At 38.3% G+C, this 18,609-nt stretch overlaps 2 pseudogenes; one reads left to right on the top strand and one right to left on the bottom strand.

Annotated features, from left to right (window-relative positions):
- Window positions 1–13,149, top strand: LOC122347973 (annotated as a pseudogene).
- Window positions 13,150–14,626: 1,477 nt separating this feature from the next.
- Window positions 14,627–18,001, bottom strand: LOC122349344 (annotated as a pseudogene).
- Between the last annotated feature and the right edge of the window lie 608 nt (window positions 18,002–18,609).

The raw sequence follows: 18,609 nt of genomic DNA, 5'->3' as shown, positions 1-18,609 counted from the left end.
ATGAACGAAGGAAGAAAAAAGACTGAGCTGGACGAGAAGCTGAGGAAGAATGGGGTGCAGGGGTGGGCAGGAGAAAGAGAGGGACAGGAGAAGGGTCTGGATGACTTAATCGGTGCACGCTGCCACTCCAAATACTCCCCCACCCTCTCTCTCTCTCTCAGTCCAACAAACACACACCGATACACAGTGATTGAATCTGTGTCAATGTGATCAGATCCCCTCCCTTTCCCCTGCACTACAGCAACCTTCATATCCAGTCCCTGCCAATGTGTGCGTGCCGTTCTCTCAACCATTCCTCCCTGACATTCCACAGCAGATGTGGGATTGACTGCTGGGACACAGAAACAAAAAGAAAGTCACGGAATATTCTTCGTTTGCGTTAAAACTACGGACCAAAAATACAGGGCTTTTCTTCTTTTGTACAGCTTTTGGCGAATCTTCGTTAGAGCATCACTACGGACCGCTACAGAAACATCCGATTTCTTTGGGGATTCCGAAACTTTAGGGGACTAGACAACTGGAGCAGGGTACAACGGAACACTCTTAAACAAATGGGTGAGTAAGCTGATGTTAAAAGAAGCGAAAATGTATATGGAGCCAACATCAGAATACCAGTACTTTGTGTTCTGTGCCGTGATGACCCGGCGAGGATAGGATTGGGTTTTCAGAGATATTTTAGTATGACATAAAAAAGAGACAAATGGGATTTAAGTTGACAGCCGGACTGTGTTTCCCTGACAGACAGTAAATATGACTTTGCACATTGACGGCTATAATTATAATGTAGTTGGAAAGAAGTGAATCATATGACATAAGCTTCTGCAAATATCACTGTCGCTGCGTCTCAAGGGTGAAGTAATAGAAAGATTTTCTAAAGCTTTTTGAGGGAAGTAGGGGTGTGTTTGCGTTTGTGTTGAAACAGATGAAATGATTTTGGTGGCGATTGACAATAAATCACGGATGCTGATGAATATAAAAGAGGTTACTAGATGGTGTTATTTTAATGTCACTGATATAATAGTATCGTCTGTGTTATTATTTATATTTGATCATTTGAATATTTAAGTTTTAACTATTTGTTTTTAATATCACTACATAGTTTTTAGTTTAGCTTTAGAACTTAAACTAAACTATTTTTGCAAGTGTTTCATTTTATTATAATAAATACTTTTTAATGTTAATTTTAGTTAGCTTTTCCTTTTACAGTGATGAGAATATGAACATATTATGTGTCTTTGTTCAAATGACTTGGACTCAGTGCTTGAAAGCCTCTTTGATGTCATTTATAGTAATCTATATGAAGTGTGTCTGAAACCATATGGAGAGCAGTGAAAATTCATCATCATCACAATTCAATCAGCTCAGTGTTCCAATCTTGAGAAGTTTTACCTTTTAAATGTGTTTATATTTCTACCTTTTCTGCCAAACGCTAACACTATTCTTTAGTGAAGTGCTGTGAAGTGCTCAAATATGGTACTTTTTCTTTGTTCGCGCTAGTGCAAGAACAGTCTTGAGGATAGCATCTGGAAGTATGTCTCAGTCGAATCCATTTCCTAAACAAGCATTGTGTGAGGCCCCTTACACTCCTCTCCACCTTTTCTCATTTTCCAAAACCATTTTCTCTTCTTATGCACACACACACACACACACACACACACACACACGCTGTCAAGAGTGCTGCTTCCCTCATGCCCTGTGTCTAAAAGGCACCGAGAAGGTTTAAAATGAACAGTGAAGAAAAAAGAAAAATGGGAAAAAGTCCAAAGAAAAGATTATGGCAACCGTAATGGGGAAAATGAGGGCAATGGAACACTTTGAAGTGAGGGCATGAGGTTGGATTTCAAAAACTTCTGTGTTCATCACATAAAAGTAACTATAAATCATTTTTTGTAACTAACCCAGAATTAAGTACTCAGACTATAGTTTTAACATTTACTTATCATTTTAATGTTTATTGTGTTTCTCTCCAGTTTCACGGCATCATTTGGTCAGGAAAACCGAGCCCAACAAGAGCTTTGAGGAAGCTTAAAATCTAGTGAGACAGCACAGCTAATACACACCCACCAGCATCATGCCATAATTTTCTTGTTGCAGCTGGGACGACCTATTATGATGTTTAAAAGAAAAAACATCTTTTCAATTTAGCAATGCAATCCGAGATATTGATTAAAATGTAAATGCTATAACACAAAAAGAACATTATTTCAATTCTAATAATAGAAAAAAAAAACTTTTAGGTTTCATTTGATTTTTTTTCCTCCTAGGCTGTAAAAGGTCTGAGGCTCTACAATGGCAGATGTCAGCTTCAACCCAAGCGCAACAGTCTACAAGTGCCAGGTAACATTCATTAAACGGATTCTTTGTGATTTTATACCATAATAATTAACAGGAGAGAATTCGTCTGTAGGTTACATAAGCTATTATGTTAACAGAGTACTTGCACAGTCATAACAAGTTTATATACAGAAGACATGTAGAACAATGTACAGCTGAATAGAAACCTGTGGTCATCCGTGTATTTCCACAGATTTTCCTGTAATTCCTGTCTATTCCATTAACAATACTGGACAGGGAGTGTTACCTCTCTTATCTTCGCTCTACACTCTTGAGAATATCTGTACATATCGATAACATTCCTGTCGCCACCTTGAGTGAATTCCACCCATGTTTGAGTGTCGCGTTCATTTGCAGCATATTAAGCAACGATGAAGCGGCATCACAACATGTTAATAAAGTGTTGCCATGGAATTCATTTTGTTCTGGAAAATATATGTTCATTTGACCGCATTAGGAGTATGGATTGCAGATTCTGCCATGATTTTTCATGTCAGTTGTTGGCACAGTGGTGTAGTTGTTTTGACTGTCATTTTATAAAGTATTATAATTCAATCTTCCAGTGCCACAACTAATTGCAAGCCACGGCATTCAGATCTACTATTGTTAGGTGTCGCCATATCTTAAAATCGTATTATTATTTAATGTCATTGTGCACGTCCGCGAAAGGAGGGGAAAGATCTGTAGATCTGTTATGGCTTTACTTGTTTTTATCATAATTTTAAAAACTTGTGAGCTAGCTGTATTTCCATTTGTTTTATAAATGTATTCAGTCAATCAGCAAACATAAACTTAAATGTTATATAAAATACAGTGCACTATTTTTCCAAAAACATCTATGGAAATTCTTATATGCTAGTAAACATGCCAGTTGGGCACTTGCCCAGACAGCAGAAATGTATTTTTCCAGAAATTCTAGATGTCTGTAATTGCCTAGCATGATTAGGCTCCAAACCTGTGTTTTCAGTACAGTATATAAGCAACTACTAATTTATAGGCGTATAGTATTTCTTCTACAACTCAACTCCTTATTCATTCTCCAGGTGAAGATAGATCAGCCTCTCCATCTCCATCTGGTTCTCCATCTCCTTCAGAAATGAATGCAGTATCACCTCTTCTCATCACTCTCAGTAAGATCTCAACAGACACATTTGGCTCTACCATGCACCCTTTATGATAAACATTGTCCTCTGAACTGGATTAAATGCCAAGTCAGATTCCTTAAACTACATAATGTTAAAGGGATGTGGTATCATAAATATGCAATTATGCTTCTTTATAGCAGTCAGTCAGTGGTTTAAAGCAGAACTATCATTAGCTAATCCTCAGTTAAGTGCACTGCAATCTGAGGCAACACAAAAATGTTTTGTTTGAAAACTGACTTGCTCCTGTATAACTTGAAGCAGGTTTCTGTGCAACTATAGTGTCTCAAAGGATTAGTGAAAATCATTTTGAACGGTTTCTTAAACTTACTCACCTTGTCTGCCATTGGTTGGGCATCACACAGTTACTCACGTCATGCCACTGCTTGAGCCGTGCTTAGCAATCCCATTAGCTATACATGGAGATATGTATTTATTGTCAGTCTTTTCAAGCACAACATGGCATTCTGAAAGCATAAGCTGAGTGCTGACCCAATGCTTGATATTTTTCCTTTCCAGTGCCTGCATCTCATGTTTTCTATGAACAAATGCATTTGTGTGAAGTGACCTTGGGAGTCATTGACACAGAGCACATCATTGCATCTTTTGTATTTTGGCGTATCTTGCACACAGAGTTGACATTAGCAGCTTTAAAATGTGTTCAACTCTAAAAAAGACCTTGCTTTCTTTTCCATTCCAGTATCACCTTTTGTGTTCCACTGTGCTACTTTGCCCATTGTTTTATGTAAACATGCAGACATCTTTTGCAGCTTCTTGTACGATACAGTGTTCTAAAAAGTGCTATAAAGCTTCCAAACAAAATTCCTCTAGATCTTGCATTTATTGTCTTCATTACACTGCTCTGCATCTCACATTTTCAACTAAAATCCAGTCCAATCAGCTTTACATGACTAAAAAACAAGTGACATGACCTTAATAATATAAATGATACACTCTTATGTGATGTGTTTGGCCAAAGTAACACTCAGGTCAGGAAATGATTTATAGATAAAAGAGAAGAAAGGAGAAGGTGGGGTCAGCTACTCTCCGTACCAGGGAGAACGTTTTGTAAAGTCACCCTTTGAAAAAGTGATAAGGCCTTAGTTTATTTTCTTTCTGTTTGCTTTTTCCATTCTCTCTGTCCAGCGGACAGGAGGTTAGACCACGTGTGGCTCGTCCATTTTCTGTGGTTGTTGCGATAGATTTTGGCACCACCTCAGTGGCTATGCATTCAGTTTCACAAGAAGATCTGAGACCATTCACATGATGGTATTTATGACATTAACACAAATAACATGACATTATAACTCCCCAATACGTTTGCTTACCTTACATTTTCCCTTACATTTATTATTTATTATTTTACAGAAGGTGGGAGGGTGGCGACCCTGGTGTAATAATCAGAAGAGTCAACTTGTCTACTGCTGACCCCTGATCTCGGTTCCACAGTTTTTGGCTTTGCAGCTCGAGACAGCTATCATGACCTTGACCTGAGAGCCCAGGCATTGGCTCACTGACAAATTCAAATGAAAATCCACAGCACCAGTGTAAGCAGAGCGTCTGTGTATCTCATGTTTTTATTCAGGTAGAGTAATTGCTCAGCAGGTCATAAGGTATCACACAACCGTCAAAAAGACATCTGTTGTCTGAAGCAGAGCATAAGGAGGTGTCTTATTTATTTCACATCTTTGTAAAATTTCTGCAACAGGCTCTCTTACTTTCTACAGGATCTCACTATGGAGACCGAGCCAGGTCTGTTAATTGGAAGAAGAGTCCAGGCTATTGAGGTGTTGCTCATGCCTTGAGGTTTCAGAGAACATGCTTTAAAAGTGAACATAAACACACAAAACACTTAACAAGGTCTCAACAAAAAGTTCAGAAGGACATTCAAACCATTGAGCCAAATACACTATGGATACATTTACTATTTAAAGAGAACCTGTCAATATCCGATAGTACATATTAATCCCTTACTAAGTACTGCACTAGTGACAAGCAGTTGCCCCCAAAAAGCAAAACTTTCTCACTCAGTGTAATGTAACATCCATCACTATTTACATAGATGTCAGCCACTAATCTAGACCTGTAGACTTTGACTAATCAAGTTGGTACAAATGGAACATTTGTGAAACATTCTTAAAAATGTTGGTTATACTTTTTTATTTATTCCAGGCATTTGTTGCCTGTTTAGATTCTCACAACTTAAATCTCCTCCAGGACCAGACTGAACATGAACACTCCAGTATAATGTAAGAGCCAGTGATGGGCTGTGGTCAAATCTTTCAGGATGTACTTTTCCTTCAGTCGTACAAGACCACATCCAGTCTCTGTGAAGAGTGTGGGTCGGGGAGGTGGAGGTTATTGGAGCTATCTGTAGTCAGTCTTGGCTGGACCCAAACCTTCTTCCTCACTCCTTCCTGGAGCCCTGAGCTTGTGGGAAAACATTAACATGGAGATTTTGCCCAAACCTCTGGCCATGCATAGGGGGTCATGACATAACACATCACAGCACTTTTTAGAGGAGAGCGAAATGAGGATATCAATAACTAATGAACATATGAAAATGTTATCTGTGGAATGTAGTTTAGATAAGTGAAAAGTAGCAATGTTTCTGTATTATTGTGTTTCAGGAGGTGAAAGACCAGTCTTCTTCCTCTATGCTGGAAGGTATTAGTGCGATGGTCATCACTGTTCCTGCAGTGTGGCGGCAACGACAAAGCAGTTCATGCGAGAAGCTGCATATTTGGTAAAATAGATTAATTGATTGAAGAAAAACAGAATGATTCAAATTTCCTTCTCTTTCTTGCTCTTTTTCTTTTTCTTTCTTTCTTCTCTCATACACATACACAGTGCATACTCCCATGTTGAACATGATGTCCTGCAGCCCCAGTGAAGTTCAGGAAATGTGCGTATATAAAAAATGCAAAAGTCACCACGCACACACAGTAAATGTATGGGAACACTGAATGACTTTTGATGAGAGGTATAGTGTGCCAAGAGGGAACAATAACGATATCCATCTGCTATGTGTATGTGTGTGTGTGTTTGTCTGTGTAAAAAAATACTGTGTGCAGAGTTATGGGATTTTCCTATGAGCAAAACAGTGAGAATCAATCACAGAGATTATTTGGCACAATATGTGCATCTCGAACCATACAACAATCCAGCAGTGTAGGAATTGCTATAAATTACCAAATGCTGTTTTATTCGATCACTACCAGCTGTTCAAACTAAGACACCAAAATCTCCATAAATTATAATATGTAGACCAACAGCTCTACATATTAAACAGGCTCAGAACAGTATTTGTTCCAGTAGTCTCAAATCTTTATTTCTATAAACCTTACTAGAGTTGAATGGGATATTTCCTCTTTGCAGTGTCACAGAGGTTAAACAACGCAAAGACCAGCCTTTTACAAAACTGAAACCACGCCTGTCCTAGCCAAGTAGAGAGGGAGATGAGCAGCCCACATCTCCCATCATAACTCCATGACCAGTGGAGCGATTGACTGATTGTTACTTTTCTGTGTTACCTTAGTTATCTTTAGTTACCTTGCTGCCATATGTGCTCATTGTATACAGCTTTTCACAAATAAAATGTGAGCAGTACTTGCTCATAAAGAAATTTCAGTTGATGCTAGAGTGAAGTGGGTGGTGTTATGAAGTTACAAGTGTTTAGAAAACCATTACTAGAATGTTGTGGAGTTGTTGCTAAAGGCTTTGCTATGGTGTTTAGTGGGGTTAAACTTATGTTGATATCAGGTGGTGTATTCCTGATGGGATCTCAGCTGTAGGTGGCAATAAATGTCTTTATGAATGACTCACTAAATAATTCAGTTCACCTGATTTGTTCACTGATTAATTACGAAAAATCATTTGACTCTGTATAAGAGAATGTCATTGAAACACTCCTTAGCCAATTTCTTTAAAACATGATTTGTTTAGGAACAAAACAAATTATTGTCTATATGTGTGAGTCAGTGAATTATTTACTCAACCAATTCATTGAAAACACTTATTCATTCAGGCAAGTACAATCAATCATTCAGTTGAAAATGTTGAGAAATATGCTGAAATGTGACCCTCTCTATGAGGTCTAATTATGAATAACAAGCCATTAAGAATGCGCTATGATTGCTGTCTTTGGCATGATCTTAGTCAATGTTAAATGTATCAATTTCATATTTTCCCAGAGATATCCTTTACCTTATGAAGGATGGTTCTATATAAAAAACAGTAAATTATAATAAAACCTTTACTATTTATAACCTTTGGAATTGGTGTTTAGAATTGCCAATGTTAACTTGGCTTTCAATTGTAAGGCTTATGTTTTATCTTATAGGCAGGTTGGTGACTCCAGATTCTCTGAGCAGCTCCTCATAGCTCTTGAACCTGGTGACATCCATCTACTGCAGGAAACTCCCACGTCTACACCAGGTCATTGACCTCAGTCAGCGACATTAACAATGGTTTAGATGTAGATGGAGTCTCGCCCTTTGATTCCAGTTTTAGGCAGGGTAAGATTTTTTTCTTATTCTCATCAATTAGCATTATACCATATCGCTAGTTCTTAGATTGATCCTGGGAAGGAGTTCAAACCTTTTGCTTTAGTGTATAACGTTTCTCTGTAAACATTAAATGGGAACCATGCCTAAAGCATAGGAATACAGGATTGTTTTTCATCCTTTGAAAACAGAGCACTGTTTTTAGTTTCTGCCCAGGTAATGCAGGTTTATGCATGAGTTTGCCAGATTGAGGGTCAGACTCAGAACTAAATGGGTCTTGAGTGAGTATGAAAGCATGGTTTAAGGTTAAGACAGAAGAGAGAATGACATTTTCTGAAGGTGTGAAAGTGTCCCTAGGGTCACAGAGTTGAGAAAAACCTCTTTAAGGATTGACACTCTTTTTTCTTATCAGAGGCTTGACAAAAGATAAAAAGGTACTCTTTTACAAACACTGTTTACACATTCATATACAAAAAAAAGATAAATAAAATAGTGTGAGCCACGATTATTTATTCCTGCTTTTACTCCAAACAAAATATATGTACACTCAAACACGCATTTCACATCATAATTGGAACAAGGTACTTGTGGACCATGAGCTCACCCTGCTCTTGACTGCTTACACTAGTTCCTAGATGATTTCTTTTGTTCTCCATTCTTCTTACATTTTTGCTTGCTTCACTTATTCAAGAAGTATGTCAGCATATGTACATTCAAAATGTAAAATGTTTTACAATTGGGTAATATTCACTGCCACTTAGAAATCAAAGGGACATGGCACCTTAATCTGCAAAAGACTCTTTCTTTTCTTTTATTGCTGTTTTTGTGTAGTGATCTTAAAATGTGCCATAGTTGAGCTAGCATATAACCAAGGTTAATATCAATATGATGTTTATGCAAACAATTTAATTAATTTATTCATTGGTTAAATTGAAGTTAACATGTTTGTGTGACAAAATAAAACTGAATTTCTAGTAACTTTATCCAATGAGTTAGTTAACTTAAATATCTTGAGAGTAATTGGTTTCCACAAATGTTTCTTTGTTGTGTCAAATCACATGGGTTTAGGTAATTAAAGTTCAAACTGGTTTATTTACTTCTCTCCTCTTTTCCTCTGCTCTATTTTCTCTTTGTCTTTGTCTTCGGAAATGTTTCAAATGCTGTAACATTGTAATGGGTTCCAGATTGTCCCAAAATTATTAGTAAAGTTTTCTCTTCTCTGTGTTTGGTGCAAACTGTAGGAACTTTGTACCTGAGAAAATATTAAATAATGCACTCCATGAAAAAAGTTCTAAGAAATACAGCAATATATATTACAGTATAGCCTTAGTAACAACAAAGTGAAGAGATCATTCTTAGTTTAGCAGGTTCACTAAAGCACAGCTCCTATAAAACTGCAGCCATGAAACAAGCCTGTTTTATTAGTTATAAGAGCAATACTTAAAGTAAATTGCTCACATCTTAAGATTGTGTTTATAAACAAAGAGCTATAGGTTCATTAAATCAGAATCTGTTCGACTGCTTTATTATTGATCAGGTAGGTGCATTCTCTCCCCCTCTCTTTCACTCGAGTTTTTTGAATATATTGGCTTTAATTTGATAAGGTTTTGATTACTGCTGCCCATCTGTAAGGTGATTCACAGATTAAAGGAAAACAATCTGTCTTCAGCACGCGAGCAGCTCCACGTGGGAGCCAGGCACAGCCGAACTTTTCTGGTGGAAGTGGTACTGAAATTATGGTCTGAGATGCAGACAGGTGAGATATGGATTTCCATCTGGCTAGCATCAAAAGATACATCATTATCATCACTTTTATTATTATATTCAGCAATTTCTATGGATTAAAATTGTTCCTGATAGTTTTGTATGAAACAGACATCTTGATACCTGTGTGATATATGAGTGTCGATACAGTATCACAAACTTTTATCTTTAAGGAAGATACTGTGTCATTTATTTGTGATTCTTTGAGATAACAAATGAACCAGCAAAACATTTTCAAACAGACCAGAAAACTGAAAAATTCTAACAATATTTCCCAAAGTAATAATTTCAGCATTGTATTGTAATAGACAATTTTATAAGATGAAATAAAAATTTTAAAATATGATTTTCCCCATCACACTTTCTTGTTCATATATAATATTGTTTATATGACTCTAATTGCTTTGCATATGTGTAAGAAGGCGCTCATTTTGAAGCAATCACGGTATGTTATTACTTACTGGCTGCGCAGTCTGAGCGCATGGCTGCAGTGTGTGTGTTTGCAGTTCTCTCTACATGACTGGCACAATATGAAACAGGTGCAGGGTCAAAATAATCAGATCTTTAGCTCCAGATGTTTCTGGAGAGAGAGAGGATCAGCGGGTTTATTACAGTCTATCTCACAATACTCAAAATACAGATCTGCTTTGCTCTCATAGTGTCTTGCAGTTCTTAATGGTGCACATGTGTATCGACACACAAAGAGGGGAGGCCATTTCCGTGAAACTGAGTTATTACACCATTGTAAAGAAACAAGAAATGCATACGTTTCTCCTCTACTCTGTGTGGTTAGTGAAGTCTGTTGGCAGGAGCCAGCTCTTATCTCAGACTGTATCATAAATGTCTGAGAGGCTGTTTGGTAAGATCTTCCTGACTGCAGCAGGTCAGAGAGAAGAACCAGGGTGTTATTTAAATAAGTCGTGTTGTTTCAAAATTTCCTGCTTGTAACATTTACTAAGCAGGAAACCGATGAATAAGTTTAACTGTGTGTATTCTCAAGGGGACGGTACATTGTGGCCCGACTGCGGTGGTGGGACAGTGGATCTTGCAGTGCATCAGATTGAACAGCCACAGAGGGCACTCTGAGAGGAGCTTTACAAAGCCTCAGGTTAGTTGAGAACCAACTCTGACTTCTCCCTTCACACACATAAACTACCTCCAAGAAGACTTTTTACCTCACTTCCGTCTTCAGGACTACAGTGAAATGATGTAAACAGTCATAGTCGCTAAGTTCAATTGAATACACATGATTTTGCCAAGTAGGACATGTTCTGAATCCTTCCATTTTCTCAAATGCCATGTCAAGAAACACACATTTAGGTGACGTAATGCAATATAGACTGCCGAGTAGTGTTTCCCTTACCAAAATATAGTGTACTTCAAGTTCATTTAGTAAAGAAAGCGTACTTAAAGGGAAGTTCTAGAATATTTTTGATACAAATATGCTTGTAAATTGCACTATTTCAGTACTCCTTGAGCTAAATTAGCCCATACATTAAATATAACAGCAGTAAAGTACACTCAAGTACACAACTAGGTTACATATAGTTTTTGTGCACTGTAAGTATACTAAAGTGATCACTAACAGTGATTTTGGTGTATTTAGAGAATAGTTTAGTTTTTTTCAAACAGAAAACAATGTTTGCTTATCCATTGGCAGATTATTTAGCTTGTTTCAAGTAAAAACTCAGTTTGTTTTTAGTCTTGACTTTTCTTTGTGCTGAATACAAGATAATGTTTTTTCTTGTCTTGAAATCCTTTTGTTTGAATCTTTTTTTATGTTACTACCAGATGGTAGTAAATTACATAAAGATGTCTCTGTAGGATCAGAATTGGACACCTGTGGTTTAGGAAAACGTTAGGCTGTCTATCAGTTCTATGATTTTAAGGATAGTTAATGGGTTAGGGTGGTGTCAGGGTTAGACTTTTGTTTTTCAAGACCTATTGGTCTAGAAGCACATCCTAACATGCAAGATCTGATTACCATTAATAATCAATTTCTTATTCAAAGGATTTAGTTTATGATCTGAAACAAACCGAGTTGAGCATGCAAATCGAGTGGCATGTAGCCCTATCCTATTTATATATCTATCCATTTGCATTTTTCTTTTCAGGGGTCCTTATGGAGCAGTTGGTGTGGATCTTGCCTTGAGGCCATGCCAGGTTTTGGGCCGATTTCATTGAGGATTTTAAAGCTAAACGTCCAGCAGCTTAGGTGGACATACCATTCTGCATTGAAACCATAGCGCACAGCGACTCTGAATGAACCAACTCTTTAAACTTTATCTTGCTGCCCTTTTCCTTCATTGATTTCTACAAAAGCAACTTACGAGGCAGAGTGTGGAGACTGCCCTACAGAAAGAGCAAATCGTCTCTCATGACTGAGGCTTTATTACGTCCTTGAAAATGTATGTTTCTAACAGTGTGTAATGTTTCTGTCAGTATGAATTTTATAAAGTGGTCATCTCAGGGATACTAAGGCTGTCTGGAAGCCATGAGCGAGCTTTTCCAGCCGACCATCCAACAACGTATAAAACATATTGGTAAGACACATTTCCTCTCAAACAAACACCAAACCAAGATTGGTAGTCAGATTCTCTAAAGTCTTACTGATTTCTCTCACTAACAGAGAACCTGATGCAGAAGGAGGAAGTAAAGGTGTGCGTTTTCTCTTCTTGGTTGGAGGATTGCAGAAGTCACCCATGCTTCAGCGTGCCTTTGCAAAATGCACTAGGCGAGCTGCGTATTATAATTCCACATGATGTAGGATAACCATCCTCAAGGGTGCAGTCCTATTTGGTCTGAACCGCGGTTGTCGAGTCGTCGCTGCCCATTAACATGCGGTGTTGGGGTTTTGAACGGCTTGTGGAAGGCGACACCCCGTGATACTTCTCATCAAAAGATGGCGAGAATGTGCACTGACATCCTGGACGCTTTGTAGCGTTGATCAATCGGTGGCCTTGGGTGGTGGTGAGGCCAGTTACACTCAGCAGAATGGGACAAGGAAGATCATCATCAGCATCTACTGCGGTGACACTGATGACATAACCCATTACCCGACCATGAGGTGAGAAGTGTGGTGCCATCACGCTAGATCTGCTTGAGTCAGGGCAGTTACGCTAGCACTTGTGATGCGAGAAAAAGGATCAGCATTTGAACGCAGGGAGATTCATACGACAATGCAGTTTGGAGACACTGAGATCAAAGTCACAGCTGTTGATGTGGCAGCTTACGACAGACTGATGGGAGCATCGATTGACTTCCTATCAACTGATCCTATTGTGCTGTTTCTGGAGAGAACTGGAAGGACATTTAACTTACGAATAATCTCATCAATTAATGGCTTAAATAATAGCTTTGAGGTTAAAGATCTGGAATCAAGGACTACAAAAAAAAACCCCTGAAGGCTGAATGATAAACTGGAACATTACTGGGATTTCCTGTACTTGTGCAAAGCACCAGCTATGAGGAACGTCTCTGAATTCGTGCACTGCCAAACATTGGATAGAAAGATTCTAAATTATAACCAATGAAATTTCAGTTTGGACAGTAAGTGCATTTAGTAGAATTATCAAATAAGCGTACATTTTATTTTTATACATTTCCTACTTGTTTATTAACACAAGAAAGTAGTTTTAAGCTCATTTACTCCTTGCAGTATTACAGTATGTAGGCATTATGTTTACAGACACTTCATTTTTTGTAAACATTCTCTAGAAGTACACTAATCATTTAAAAGCTTGTATCAAGACGTATGTTTTTAAATTATAGTTATACATACCTGGAAGTAAGAGAGAGTGACAGGCTGTTATGTTAAAGGGAATAGACAACAGAAAGTTAAACATTTCTGATTTTTTGTTGTTGTTGAGGGTACAAAAAGATAGTTACATAATGAAACGCAATATCTAAACATTTTCTACCTGATTGTAATTGTAGTTTATTTGCTATAAGATCTGTTCAAGACATTTAGGTTTTGTTTTTTTCAAGCACCATTAGAAAGAAGCTAAAGCTTAAGAAACACTACCTCTCAAAGCTTTAGAATTATTCTGAGCCCTAAACTAAAAGTGATTATATGACACTTTTAATTTCATCTGCCTTGTATGAGCGATGTTGATGGCTTTACCCATCAGGGCGTATGCAAAGTTCATTTTTAACAAAAAGAGGTTTAAAGACATTGGTAATATTAAGTGTGCTGGACATCAGTCTGACATCACGGGAATTAAACTAGTTTAAACCGCATCATGCACTGTTAGCATATAGTCCTACAAATTTTAATTTAGTTTAATACATACTATGAAGCTGTTTGTATACTAATCACAATCTCTGAAAATAAATGTTATTAATAAATGTTACAATGTTTAAGATATACATTCTAATGTCTGAAGTCTCTTTACAAGGTTGAATCACAAATAAAGAAGTCACACACAAATGTTGAGAAGCAAAGTACTGATTTTAATGGTCAATAAATAGTTCACGAATGACCAAAACACGAAGAGGCGATATGTCAGCAGAGTGCCTGCTTATCAGTGCTTATACAGATCTACACAAACTGATCACTCTTTATCTGAGTGTCTGTACGGTTTGTGTGTGTTCTGCTCAAACCATCTAAAACAACATTCAAATCTCAACAGATGATTCAACCCCAGACAATTAGCAAGAATTACATTTATTCTGCTTTAGCCTTAGTCAACACACAAGAAATGCTTGGATTTAGTGGGACAGAAAGTAACAAAATGGGTCAGGGGGAAACAAATCAGGCCTGCAGTGGCCAGCATTTTGTTTGACCTTCTGAGTCAGAGGCTCTGCCCAAGACACTACTGTGGATGGGTGAGGATTAGTGGGCATGTGGGGGTCGCACGACCTCTTCACTCTGCCAGCAGGTCACGCTGGGCCATCAGTACTAAGGCGTGGGTTCTTGATGGTCTCATCCACCGAAAGAATGAACGCGCAGCTTCAGAGGCAGCGGTCGGAGCATTGATGCGCGCACAATGGGGCTCCATACACGAGGCCTGGGATTATCCGCTATATCTTCATTGTTCACATCCACTCCATGCCACATACCACCTAAGGAAAGAGAGATCTAATACAGAAAAAATGGAGTAATTGTAACAGTGACATTTTAATTAGGATGATTTATCAAAGTACATAGGCATGGCTTGTTTACCTGTGCATGCTTGGCCTCAGTTTATTTTTAGGATATTGGTGGCATCAAAGCCTGCGTTGTCACACAGCTGTCTGGGAATAATCTCAGGGCTTTGGCATAAGCTCCAATCAACGCTGCTGTTTCCCTGGGGTGTTCTGAAGTAATCCCTCCAGATACTTGACAGCTCCATCTCAATAGCGCCACCTCCAGCAACAATAGGAGTCATTCTGTCACGAGGAAATACATGTTCAGTACATTAATAGCTAAAGAAACCTATCTCCCCTGTCGGCAGGTTTTAAAACATTCATAAATTCAGAAATCATTATTAATTCAGGACCAAGCGCTGCTACTTTATTGTTAGCAGCTTTCAGGCCACAAGAAATACTTGAAATCGAAGATGAGATAAATCTGCAGCTGCAATTGTTTGTAGCAGAGATGGCGTTTTCTTTACCTTGGTGCTCTGCGCACAATCATGATGGCATCATGCAGTGAAGCGATCAGTTTCCTCCATGAACTGTCCGCACACCACCCCTCAGGATGATGGTGCAGGTCTTGTATTTGGGCAGCCTTGAAGAGTTGTATCTGTAATGCAGCTTTTGCACAGTGTATGAAAGAATGTTACATAAATCACTCACTATGACAACTGGACATTTGTATTATTTAAACTTAAACTAAACATGCACTTTCTCCTCCAACCTGCTTCTTCAAGAGCTCCACCTTTGTCCAAGAACATCATCAGTCAGGGCACCAACACTGGTCTGAATAAATTACCACAGGCCTGGAGGAGACATTACAATCGCTTGCTTTAACCATGGCCAAAACATTATTATGTGGATAAAATATTAATATAACACACACACATATACACAACCAAAAGCTAACCGACAGCATACACACACGATATCATCATACCATCATAGTTCTCTTAGGTCTTCCTCCACAACACGGCCTGCTACAGAAAGAGATCTCTGTCTGCAAAAGTATTGTGTGGCCACATCTCCAATGGGCAGCTGACAGCACCACTTTGACACCAGACTTGTAGATCTTCTCCAGTTTATCATTATAAGATGTTCCATTCAGCATCAACAATAGCCTGATAATCCTGCTGAACAGCCACATAAACTCCTTATGAGAATCTCTGAAAATATATATATTTATGACTTAAGATTACTTTGAGATTAGCCCGTTTCACTGAAATAAAATGCCTTACAAAGCCACAGAAAGGAAATACTACTAACAGGACCTCTTTCTGCCAAAACATTAGATTCAAAATGACAACTACACCATCAGTCTTCTGAAAAACGTTTGGCTGATCCTTTCATCCTTAGGCTTCACCAATCAAAGAGAGCAGTACTGACCTCTACAGAGTTCACGGACTTCTGCATTATCCTTCTCTGCCTTCGCTCAGCTCAATGTTGGTAGGCGATCTTTAAGGTTCACATAGCAGCAGGCTGCATCTCAAAGCCAGCATAGGAAAAGGTCTTCTTGAGCATACACCAGCAACAAGCTGAGAGTCTGATAGTGAAAAAGAAAATCAACATCTGATTCTTTTGCTGCACTTCATCAAAAGATATTCTTTGCCCATACTGCATCTTTTGTGAGATACTCTGACCAAATCCATACTGTTCGCTATTCACAAAAACAATCCAAATGTCCAATCCTGAAACCTAGGGTTTTTTTTTTCAGATCATTCAAATCAGTTTTGTCTTATTTAGTGCGGCAATAGTTTAAGTAGGCAAAATTATGTACGTGGTGTTTTAAAATATATTTTAAAAGATATTAAGAGTACTGTTGTTAAAATAAAGTACATTAAGCAAGCAAACACAGACCTGAACATACAGATGTTGACAATGATTTGTTTAGTCTGCGAACAAAATGTAAGAAAATACATAAAATCTCTTGCAATTCAGATTCTGCTCTCTCTCACCTCCAGACACCACCTGCACCTTCTTCCTCCAATCATCTTCAGAGGAAGGAGATCATCCAGCATCATCACTGCATCCACCACCATCTTGGAGAAGAATTCCTTCTGTCCTGCAATCAGCTTGGAGTTCAGGGCAGTAGCCAGCACATTCTCCAGCAACTCCTCTGCTCCTGAGGTAGCAATGAAGGGACAAATGATCAGCTCCGTAAGATTTCTATAACAACAACACATAACAGCACAAAGGGTCGGACGCTCACTGCTTATCGTCCTTTTGGCCGTAGCCAGCGATTTCCTTGATCTTTGTGGCGAGCTGTGGCGATGCAGGCAGCTCTGATGATGGTCTGGGGGGATGAAGCCCTCCTCCACGCATGGCTTTAACTGCTTCAGAAACTCAGCAGCAAGCAGAGTCACCGAGGTGTGAATTGCCATCACCAACCTAAACAAGAACATACAAGTTTATTTCTAACAATACATCTTGTTAAACATGACACCTCTAATTAAAACAGACATAACTCCTTCCAGTCACGCTTTACATTCATAATACTATCTGCACAATTGCTTTGTAAAAACAAAGATGATGTATAATTAAAATATTTAAAAGCGCATCCATCTGCTACAAAAAATACAGATTCTGAGGCTAAAACTATAACAGAACATTTTATAAATATGTGCTTTAGTAATCAGTTAGTTGAACCGGTGTTTCTCATAGTATATCTATAATATCATTTTGTCAATCAATCAACACTGAGAACTAAAACTACTTCTAACTACCTTTTAAAGCAGTATAAAACGCATAATACACAGAAAAAAGGTCCAACTTACTCTCAGCATCCTGAGATCTGGCAATATCTACACAGAGTCTTGGCTGCAGGGTGTACGACATCCAAAAGCTTCAGAATTGTGGCCCCATCATTGGAAATAGTTGTTTTGCCTGAAAGATAATGCCAAACAAACAGGGCATGAAAAATTTGAGCACTGTGTTAATATGACGACAAGAAATAAACCATTCGGAGACTCTTCGCAATCAAGCAACCAATTGTGCTGTACAGAATTTCCCAGACTTACCTCTGTTATCTACCACCAGCTTGTCCATGCCGCGGGGGCCGAGGGTGAGGTCCAAGACCGCCTCCGCCACAACCTGACAGGCATTGATGTTACTTACCAGCTGTGGGATTCCCTGAGAGGTGTCTGTGCCTCCTTAAGGAGGATGACTGGAGGGGCTGAGGGGATAATATGTTTACGAATCAGAACTGCAACATCTTTTCAATTTAGTGAAGTGTTTTTAAGAAACGATCAAACATTTAAAATGGACTCATTCCTAATATTACACAATTGTAATCACACAATTTTCTAGTCCTGTAAATCACAATTTTTTTTAAATGCACTGATTTTTTTTTTTTTTTAAAGGTTTTCCAAAGTCAGTGCGTTGACCATTTAACATAAGTTAGTTAATAAAAGTGCTGTGATATTCACTCACACATAACTTTTAGCATGTACATATGTCCACTTTATACACAGATATATTATAGCACTAGGCCTTTTTGAATAACACCATTAACTGTCTATATGTGTCTTTACGTGCCAAAAACAAAATGGCTTTTATTGGGGAAAATAACATGTTTTTGCAAAGTCACAGATTTATCATAGCAACAAAGAAACGGAACGGTATTGAAGGGTGTAACTGATTCAATAGCTCTTTCTCGATTACCAAATGATGCTAAAAAGCTTGTATCATTATTGAGCACCCGCCCGTATTAACACGGAGTCAACTATAAAACAACACGTACAGGGTCGACT

This window comes from Puntigrus tetrazona, chromosome 7, assembly GCF_018831695.1.
Source record: "Puntigrus tetrazona isolate hp1 chromosome 7, ASM1883169v1, whole genome shotgun sequence".
In the NCBI taxonomy this organism is placed as follows: domain Eukaryota; kingdom Metazoa; phylum Chordata; class Actinopteri; order Cypriniformes; family Cyprinidae; genus Puntigrus; species Puntigrus tetrazona.
Note: the sequence above shows the minus strand (reverse complement) of the source record. Positions and strands in the feature narration are given on the sequence as shown.